The following is a 9021-nucleotide window of genomic DNA, read 5'->3' on the forward strand; positions in this document are numbered from 1 at the left end:
TGGGCAGGGGTTATTTGTATTTGTTAGATTTTCTTAGGCAGAGACTGGCTAGGCCTTGGGTATCTCCATTGTGCTTGGAACACTCTAAAAATGGGTTACTGGGAGCAGAAGTCAGAGTTATAAATGACTCTGCTATTCTGTGGAAGCGGGTGGCAGGGAGTGGGGGGGGGAGGCTCTATATTTCTAAGTCATCCCCTCTCTATCCCCAGGTGAGCACTCAAAATTGCAAAGATCTGCCCAGGAAGCAAAATACCTCAGTTTATCCCAAGGTTGGAAACAAACAAACAAATCATCACTACACAAAAGGCAGCTATTTTGAAAGACTAAAAATGTCACCTGGAATAAAGGTGGGGGCACACACAGAAATGGGTCAGAACACAATGGAAAGAGAGGGAGGAGCTGAAAATATGGCAACCTGCATGCCACATATCTCATAGGAGTAGGCTCCTGCACACATGGGCTTTGTAATACCAGACAGTCTATTTGCTCACAATATTAAAGGGCATCTAGAATTAGCTACAGTAAGGGATCAAAAGTTGCCTGAAGAATGGGCACAGAAAGGCTGCAACCAAAGATGGTCTGTCACTTGGGAGGGTGGAGCTGCTGGGCCTTCCTGTTGACCACTGTCTTGCAAAAAGTGCAGAAGGAGAGGGTGGCTTTAGTCATCTGCTGTCATTCCTTTCACTGGGTCCTTATTCTCATCTCATCCAGCTGTCTCTTCATCTCTTATTCCATCCTTTGAATGTCGTCCATGGTCAGGTCAACCCATTTATCGAGCTTACTGAACAGCTGCCTGTGAAAGTTTGTAAAAAGATGCCTCTCTTGCTTACATATAAAGTTTTCCACTTTGTTCTGCAGGCTCCACCACTTGAACTTGGCAGTAACCAGTTTGTATGCACACATTACATAGGCAGTCTTTCTGATTTACAAGTTTTTGCTTCCAATTTGGGCCCAAGGGTCCTCGACCTGTTTTGATAGACTAAATTTTACTGGGTCTTCTTCTGCCTTGTAATCCTTACTAAGTACTTGGCCTTGATCTACAATGTCTATACATATGACTTCCACATGTTTGCATGTCTCAGGCTCCAGTTTATGCACATTCTCCTGGGTACCAAGATCTGGTTTGTGCCAGGATTCAATCGTCATAAGAAAGTCTTCTTTCAGATACTCATTTGTAATAACAGGTCTGCAGTAAGGGTAGGCGTTCCATTCTTTTTCATGTATGTTCAGGGCTCCCTCTGGGGCCAGCATTCGAGCAAAGGTAGGTACTTTGCTCTGTAAGTAGTAGGTCTTGTGTGTGTACTGGCCTTTCCCACCATCCTTCTCATAGGGTTCGTTGACCAGGACCTCCACACCTTCACCACCACCCGCTTCATTTTTACTGGCTTCAGCCACAGAATACAGCTGCCCTACTTGATACTTATCTACAGATATAGGTAGGATGACTTGATACTCCTTGAGCAGCACCATGTCGCTTCGCGGCTCGGTGGCTGCCCGCTGCCCGCCCGGCCTCCCGCCTGCTCTCCCGGCCCGCTTCCGGGTGGCCGCTCTCCCAGTGGCCCAGCCGGGCCGACGGACTGTTCACCTTCGTCGTGGTCTGCTCCGATCTCGCTGCTCTCACTGTGGTCGCTGCGCCGGCTTCTGCCACCCCGGCCTCGCTGCCTTCCACGCCGCCGCCGCTGCTGCCCGGAAACCATAAATAGTCCCTCATGTGTAAAATAAATTTCAAACTCTGGTAAAATACGCAAGGTTTCAGAAGGTTGGGGTAGGAAATTGCTTGAGTCAAAAAAAAAAAAAAAAGTAAGATATTCCATGTTATTCATGCTCTGGCCTCTGCTGATCTGTGCATTAAAAACAAACAAAAAATGCCTCTTAGTTCTTCAGCCACAGTAAACTACTTTGAATTCTCAATCGAACCATGCTATTGCAGGCCTCTGTGACTTCACATATGCTGTTCACTGTGACTGCAATCCCCTTCCTCCAACGGTGACCTACTTGGTGGATTCCTAGTCCTTCCTTCTGAAAAACTTTCCCTGTGATTCACAAGTTGCATTTTCCCTTTTCACTCCACCCCTGTGCAATCTCTAGATTCATCATAGCATATTACATGTTTTGCTTACATATTTGTCTCCTTCATTTAGCTGCAAAGTTTTTGCAGGGTCCAACCAGTTCCCATTTGTACCTCGCCATACCTGTGCACATTCAGTAAATGTTTGTTTAGCTGATTTATTAAAAATTAGGTGGACAGGAAAATGGGTGGGTTAGGAGAAGTTTTCAAAAAAGGATAGAATTTGCAAAGGCATAGGTATTCAAGAATATTGGACAATCTATGGAAACCTCAAATTGTTTAATGTGTCTGGGTCATGGGGTAACTATGGGTGAAGAAACTGTAGAAGAAACATTCCTCTGTGTAATTTTATTGTGGAAACACACATCCTATGGTTTATCCACTTTGCAAGAAAGTATATTTTAAAAGTGGCAAATGGGCTAATTCATTTATTTCCTAAGTATGTAATGACTAAATAGCATGGATTAGGCATTGTACAAAGGAACGTTGTGTACAGCGGTTGTAAATGTATCCTCTAACATTCCTTTCCAATACATTTTTCTGTGTTCCATGTAGAAACTCTCAAAAGTAGAAATGTCTCAATAATAAAATATTTCAATTTGGAGATTAACGTTTAATGAACATTTACTCTGTGCACCCATCATTCTACACAAAAGAATCAGGCGACAGAGGATTTTCAGTGGCAGAACTGTCATAACTCAGAATGCACTTAGACATGCCCTTGATCTTTGAGGGTCTTGGGCTCTGTCAACTTGCTTGGAAAACAATAGAAGAAACAATTGAACTAGTTACTGAAAAGTATTTATTGATTCCTGCCTGGATGCCCAAATGTCAAACCAGTCTTCAGCACCGATGAGATTTTAGTAAATACCAGGAAGAAATTAAAGAATCAAGATGGTGTTGAAATAAACAAACACACCTGATGAATTGTCCTGAACAGACATCAGAGCGAACTTGAATTTTTCTCTTGCCTGTTCTCCATAAAGTGATTCCTGGCATCAGGTTCTTTACATTCCTGGTGTCTTTATGACCTAAAATATGTAGAATTCAAGAAGTTCAGGGTCAGAAAGTTAGGTGTTAAAGAAGTATGCATTTTAGGAGATACTTTTTTTCTAGCTGACTGTGTTGGAAAGTTTACTATGGCTTGGATGAGGAAGGAGATTAAACATAAACATTTACAAAGAGCCTCAGAAGTTACAACAGAGATCTTCACAGACTAATTCTATATAAAATACAACAATAGAATAAATCCCAAGCATGAAACCTACCCTAGTAAATCTATGTATAAGTGAAGCAACTGCTTGCTGCACTAGGTATAATGTGCCTCTTGAAATGCTTACATTTTTGTGCTGCCAACTACCATGTCATCAATCTGAATTTTAGATTGACAACATGTTTATGTTCTTGGTAGTAGTTATTTTTTAAAGTGCTAATCTTCCTTTCTTGGAATGTACATCCCCACTCACAGCTAATCCCACAAATGTTTTCTACTTTATCCTTCTACAGAGATTTGGGGTATAGTATAGATCATGATTGCCAGAGACAAGGCATGGCTTGGCTTGGTGGATCTTGGTTCTCTTCTACTATGAGTATGTAGGAAAATTTTGCAGTTGTATATGGGCAAAAAAGTATACATGCTCACACATACATATAAGCATATTCATGTATGTACATACATATATAATACTCAGAGTATTCATTATGGAATGTTTTTTAAAAATTTTCTTTAATTAAGATGCGTAGAAACTGAGGTTCTAAAAAATACATTAATATTGTGTCTTTCCTTGGCAGGTAATTCTAAGACAATACAGACCACACGGTCCCAGTAAAGAGCTCTCATAAGGAGGGAAAGCTTTTAAACAAAGCAGTGATCTTGCTTAGATAGAGAAGTTGCTTTGAATGATTCAGAAATTCATCAGTCATTATTGCCCAGGCCATATAGATGACTATATTCAATAGTCCATCTGAGATTCCTTGGGAACTCTCCTCTTCACTGCTAAGGTCAAGAAGTTATTAAATGATATGAGGGTAAATTACATCTGAGATAGTTCTCTTTCTAGTTGAAGTTCATGTCTGAATAGGCCCATGACACATAGATGCTTGATGATATGCTTAACTAAGCATAAACATGGAAGCATTTCAAGAGTCACATTTTACGTAGCACAGCAAACAGTTGCTTCACATATACATAGACTTACTGGGATATATTTCATGCTTTATTTTAATTTAAAGTCTGCCACACGTGTGGTGCCACCTTGTGCAATGAAGTAGTCACTTCTGTTAATCTCCATAACTGGCATGTACAATGACCCCCTAACTCTGATGTCCCAAAATTATTCAGCACAACATTATTTGTAGTGTTTAAGACTTTATATATTTTTGCCTTTCCCAAACTCTCACTGTCCCTCTACTTCTGCTCCAGCTATATTGTTTCTACTCCTCTAACATAACCTATTTTTCTCTTTCTCAGATCTTTTTACATTTGACATTGTCTCTACCTGGAGCATCCATCTCCAGATTTTTCATATGTCTATCTCCTTAAAATTCAAATTTCAGCACCTATATTACCTCCTCAGGGAGATTTTACATTTTTAGCCCTATTAAGACCCCTTTCTCCCAAACACAGCAGTATTCTATCACTTTTCCCAGTTTTTATTTTCATAGCACTTACCAATATTTAAAATTCTAATTTTTAATTATTTTTGTTTCATCATCTATCTCTCCTTGCTAGAACTTAAGCTCTATTAGAGCAGAGACCTGTGTGTCATATTTATTTTCGCATCTCTAGACACAATGATGAAATATTGCCTGAAATATAGCAGATGAAAGTTTGAATGACTGTACATTTAATGAATTTAACTGTAGTATCATTACCACCAGTAGCCTAAATTAGATATTTTTGCCACACACTCTAAGAATAGTTTAGTGCTGTCAGCTAGGTACTGTTCTCTTTCTGTGGTCTTATCTTTTATTCTATACTCTTTTGACCTAATAATTGAACAAACACATTTAGGTTTTGATAGAGCTGAACTTAGCAAGATACAATGATGAAAGTAAAATAATTTTTTTCACTGAACTTGCCTTATGAATCCACTTTTTTTCTACCTGAATTAATCAGTCAGTTCCCTTAGCTTCTCTAATCAGGTTTTTTTTTCCTTTTTCTTTTCTTCCTTTTCTTTGTTTTTTTTTAAGATTTCAATATCTTTGGATGATAAAAATAGTTTTTGATCTGGGCTTTATTAGTACCCACCACACTACCTGTTCCTTCCTAGTCAGTTTTGAAACAAAAGAAAACCAATAAAACCCCTTGGTTCAGGCTTAAGTTTATAACAACTCTAAAATCATTCAGAGTTAAAACACTTCCAATCCCTAAGATGAAGCTTGCTTTAAGGTTGGGAGAATGCAGGAGAAAAAGGAGTGTTGATTTGCTGTTTTCCTCTTCCTTGTTCATTATCTCTCCTATTTTGGCTGCTTAATCATACCCCCTCGAGTAGCAACTGAGGGAGAAGGGATTAGGAGGAAAAGGGCTCAGCTTTGCATTGCTACCATAAACTGGATTGTGTATAAAGAAAATTAATTTATTTCTCTCTATTCTGGGGACTGGGAAGTCCAAATTCAAGGCACCAGCAAATTCAGTGTCTGGGGAGAGCTTGGTTTCTGGTTCATAGTACCTTATTGTCCTTTGCTCACATGGTAAAAGTGGGGGAATGAGCTCCCTTGGGATTATTTTGTAAAAATACCAATTACATTCCTAAGGACACCACCCTAATGATCTAATCAACTCCCTAAAGGCCCCACTTTCTAATACTAACACCTTGGAGATTAGGATTTCAACATATAAATTTGTGGGGGAGGGTCACATATTCAGACCACAGTAGTTCCTATTATGTAAAAAATTTTGTGAGCAATGTTGTTACACTAAATAGCAAGGGTCAAGTCACATTCTTTCAGATGCCAACTTAGAGAATCCCATTGACAAACAACGTGGCAATTTGAACATCTATAGAGACAGTAAGAATGGATTTAGACATATCAAATACATTTACATATGAGATTTTAATAAGAAAAAAGTTGGCTATCATTGCAGGATAGTAGAAAACAGTTTATTATTTTGAAAGCTTCTAAATAAAGGGAGCAACTCAAGTATCCTGCTTTTTCTATTCCAATTGGGTCATCAAGTAACAAAATACTAGATGAAGTGGAGTAATGAATAAAGAAAAGCTAACATTACAATAACATTGTTTTCAATTGCTACTGAAGAAGAGTCTAAACATTCAGCAGCAAAGGCTGACTACATCATAAAAAGAGATATAACTAGATAATTTTTTTTGTCTCCTGGTGAGAAAACACATTACTTATGAAATAGTTGTAAAGAAGAAAAACTAACCTGAATTGGATAAAACATCTATGTTCAATTTCCAATCTATGGAAAATAAAAAGGACAGGGGCGCATGTTAAATTCTATCATGAAAATGCAAAAACCAAAAATATTGATTTTGTAATAATCTGCAAGGCAAGTGACCCAGTTTATTTGACTAATAAGTCGCAGGAGAGGGGCAGAAGAATAAGAGAGAGGGGGAGATCATATAGGTTAAAAGAGACTTAAAACACTTGTCAATCAAACCCAATGTGTGAGCAATATTTAAACCTTGATTCAAATAAGTGTTAAAGCTAAGCTCTCTGTAAGACAACTGAAAAGTTAAACACTAGTTGAAAATTTAATTGTATTAAAAGTTAAAAATTCAATGTGCTACACCATGACTTTGTTGAACCAGGATGATGGATATTCAGGAATTCACACATACTATTTTACCTATTTTTATATCTATCTCATGTTCTCCGTAAAAATTTGAAAAATACTGGAAGAAAAATAATATAATTAGTGAAGATCCTCCTTCACAAAAACCAAAAGACAAGCACTTTCTTATGTCTAAAATTTTCTTTCTAATTATTTTATATCTAAAAATTCTGAAAATATTTTGTGTCTAAAAAAAAGTCCTTGACTTTTAGAAGTGCATACTGAAGCCAGGCTCAGTGGCTTAGCCTGTAATCCAAGCACTGTGCGAGGCCATGGTGAAAGGATTGCCTGAACCCGCAGATTTGAGACCACCCTAAGCAACTTCATGTGCCTCGTCTCTACAATTAAAAAAATAAAAATTAGTCAGGCATAGTAGCGTGTGCCTGCAGTTGCAGCTATTTGGAAGGCTGAGGTGGAAGGATCGCCCAGCAGGTCCACACTGGGTTGGCTGTGAGTGTGCCACTGCACTCCAGCCTGGGTGACAGAGTGAGAATCCAACTAAAAAAAAAACAGCATTCTGAAATACTAATGAAGGAGATTACATGGTGGATGAGATTTGTTTCAAAATAATACAGAAGAAAAATAGAGACTGGGACTTAGATCCAATGTGATTTATCTTGACTTTATAGTTGTTGAAGCTGGGTGACAGATATTTAGGAATTCATATATACTATTCTGTCTATTTTTATATATGTCTCATGTTTGAAATAAAAATTTGAAAAACGTTGGAGGAAAACTAAAATATTAATAAGTGTAGATCTTCCTTCACAAAAACCAGCATGTTAATTCCCAGAGAGATAAATGTGTGCATTTCACTGTGAATGGTTTTTTTTTGTAGAAAATAAGGGTAGACAATACTGAGTAGAAATATAGGGCTTTTTAGTCAGGTATATGGGTCCAGAGTGATTTATAAAATCCATAATTACACAAAACTATATGCAAAATTAATTTAGATGTTTATGATTTTGCATTTTGGAGGTCAAAGGATTCTATAAACAAAAGATTATAAAACTCAAATACATTATTACTTTTTAAAAGTGCACAGAAATTTTGATTTTCTTAATAAGATCTGGCAACTAAAATGGAAAAAATGCATTTCATAATAACATAATGGCCCAATAAGATGTTTACATTTTTGTAAAATCCTGGCATATACCAATACATAATTTGAGGCAAACATGTTCTTTGTGAAAAAGCTGTGTTGAAGTTTGCGCAGTCTATATCTGCTTTGTCCAAATTTTTGTGCTCAGTGTCACCGTCTCTCTAGATCATGTCATTCACTCATAACAACCTCCTTTCTGGTCCATGGCCTTCTCCAATTTACCTTGGCCGTGTTGAAACTAAAAGAACTCTTATAAGCAACTTTTAGTTTTTGATATGTACCGTTTAACAGATGTGCTGTCTATAAGTGCAGTATAAGCTCTCTGCTGGCCCAGATCATGATTTTGCTGCCTGTGTATTATTCTAGTTGTGTAAATCTGGTGATTAAGAAAGTATCATTTTTCATTTCATTTTGCCTTTGATTTAGAAGAAAAATACTCCTGAATTAGATATTGTAGAGGAAACCAAGTTGATTCCACATTTGAAGTAATTATTTAATACTTAACTTTTTGATTCTCTAAGTTTACCCATCTGCTTATTTTCTAGTTCAACTTGAAAAATTAGGCACACATGGAAATATTCAATGACATAACTACAGGAAAAATTATTTTTTCATACGGTTCCTTTTTTTTAAGTTGTTCATGTTTTATTCTATAATAGGGCACTTTAAAATCCAAAGTGTAAATTCTAAGATAAAATTGCAAGAAAACTCTTTCCCCATATGTACATTTTCTTGTAAGGTCATTTAAAAATATGATTGTCTCTTTTTTCCCCCACAAACTAACATTAAACATAATTTTAAGTATATACTTTCACAGCTTTACCAGATTAACACTATCTCTTATTCTCACATTTAAAACTAATTTTAGGAAACTATAATATCTAGGAAGATTATGCCTTTTCCCATCAACAGTACCTATTTTTCTGAAATGTAGCCGCTTTGGAACACAAAGGCATTTGAAATAGGCATCCTTGATACAAATTGCAAATTTCTCTCTCACTTCTCTTGGCTGTGTACTCCCAAATCAATAGAAATTCATGGGTTCTGAAAATT

The 9021-nt window shown here is 37.1% G+C and overlaps 1 pseudogene; it reads right to left on the bottom strand.

Moving 5' to 3' along the window:
- Window positions 1-658: 658 nt before the first annotated feature.
- LOC103261177 lies at window positions 659-1470 on the bottom strand (annotated as a pseudogene).
- Between the last annotated feature and the right edge of the window lie 7551 nt (window positions 1471-9021).

Source organism: Carlito syrichta, unplaced genomic scaffold (assembly GCF_000164805.1).
Source record: "Carlito syrichta isolate Samal-C Ts95f unplaced genomic scaffold, Tarsius_syrichta-2.0.1 Scaffold303628, whole genome shotgun sequence".
Taxonomy (NCBI): domain Eukaryota; kingdom Metazoa; phylum Chordata; class Mammalia; order Primates; family Tarsiidae; genus Carlito; species Carlito syrichta.